This window comes from Palaemon carinicauda, chromosome 29, assembly GCF_036898095.1.
Source record: "Palaemon carinicauda isolate YSFRI2023 chromosome 29, ASM3689809v2, whole genome shotgun sequence".
NCBI lineage: Eukaryota > Metazoa > Arthropoda > Malacostraca > Decapoda > Palaemonidae > Palaemon > Palaemon carinicauda.
Window position 1 is genome coordinate 39529693 of NC_090753.1, and position 2032 is coordinate 39531724.

Consider the following 2032-nt stretch of genomic DNA (forward strand, 5'->3'; position numbering starts at 1 on the left):
GTTAGTTGAAAAGATGTATAACGGTAACATCTTAGGTCTCTAGGTCTAGTCGACCAGGAAAAATTACCTCCGGGGAGTACGGCACGTTCTGAGAATCCACAGATACAGTAATGCTCTGGTATACTTCCATCAGGACGACATGGCTTGAGCCCAAAAAACGGATTTTGAGCGAAGCCATGTCGTCCTGATGGACCCGCCCTTGCCTTTCTAAGAAAGGGCTGTAGGACCCCTCCCTACATACAGTATCTGTAGCACCTCGTGTACGCTACAAGGAATACAGATGGCGCCAGGATTGGCGCCAGGCACGCTTACGAAACGAGAGATAGGGAGCCTTGGGAGCGGCTCCCCCTTTTTCTTTACTGAATTCGTTTCTTGCCAATTGCCCCCTGCGAGACGAAATCTCTGTTCGGGATGCAGATTGCCATGTGGCGTGTCAAGAATACGTCCTCTGATATGTCGCGATATCCCTTCCGGGAGGAATATTCGCTCCAGGAGTTAGAATTCTGGTACCTTAAGGTAAATTCTCTGGTAATATTGCCGTAGTTGTAATATACCCTGGGAAGCTACCCTATAGGAACTTCCATCAGGACGACATGGCCATCTCACCCAAAAATAGATTTTTCGCTTCGCTCGAAATCCGTTATATATATATATACAAATATAAATATATATATATATATATATATATATATATATATATATATATATATATATATATATATATATATATATATATATATATATATATATATATATATATATATATATATATATATATATATATATATATATATATATATCCATTGAGTAGTCTTTAAGTTATCTTCAAAATGGAAAACAATCAAAATCAAGATCTGGAGACCAGATGCGGATCATCTCCTAAATCTAATAGGGTCGTCCATGACCTAAGATCCTAAGATCTATTTGTGCTGAAAATTTCATCAAAATCCGTTGATTGGATTTGATTTAATCCTGTCCACAGGTACACACACGAATAAAGAAATGAATAAAATAGAATCTGGATTCGGATTATCTTCAAAATTTAATGGGGCTCGTCTATGACCTATGATCTATCTTTAGTGAAAATTGCGTCAAAATACGTGGAGTAGTTTTGACGTCATCTATAAGGTGACGGAAAGGGAAATCTGGATCCGGATCACCTAAAAAAAATCACGGGATCCGCCATTACCTAAAATCTATCGGTGGTGAGAATTTCGTCAAAATCCGTCCAGACGTTTTGACGTAATCATCTTCACAAAAATGGCGAAAAATGCTAATCCGGGTCTAGAATTCGGATTTGGATCATCTAAAGAATTAAATGGGGTTGTCCATGACCTATGATCTATCTATGACGAAAATTTCGTCAAATCTGACGGGTAATTGTAGTTTTGATGTTATCCTGTCCACAGACATATAGGCATACAAATAAATAAACAATAAATAGTTCAATAAGAAAACACGATTGCATAGCCTTCTTCTCGGATATAATTAGGTAATTTAAGGCAAAGTTGACGGATGCAATGTGTATATGATGGGCTTCTTGTATAGGGAATTATGTAGTGACTAAGGACGTAGAAGTTTACTGTACAAAGGTTACGTTCTTATTTCAGCAATTAAATCAAGATACTTGCATTATAATCTTAGTTTTCTCTGGATTCACCAGCGTTCACGATAAACTTTTTATCAGTGAATTATATATATATATATATATATATATATATATATATATATATATATATATATATATATATATATATATATATATATATACATACATATATATATATATATATATATATATATATATATATATATATATATATATATGTGTGTGTGTGTGTGTATGTGTGTATATATAAACATATATATATATATATATATATATATATATATATATATATATATATATATATATATATATATATATATATATATATACATATATGGGTGTGTATGTCTGCGCTCTTGTGTGTGTATGTGTGCATGTGAGTGTGTGTGGAAGAATGTGCCTGTGTCTGGAAAAACATCAGGG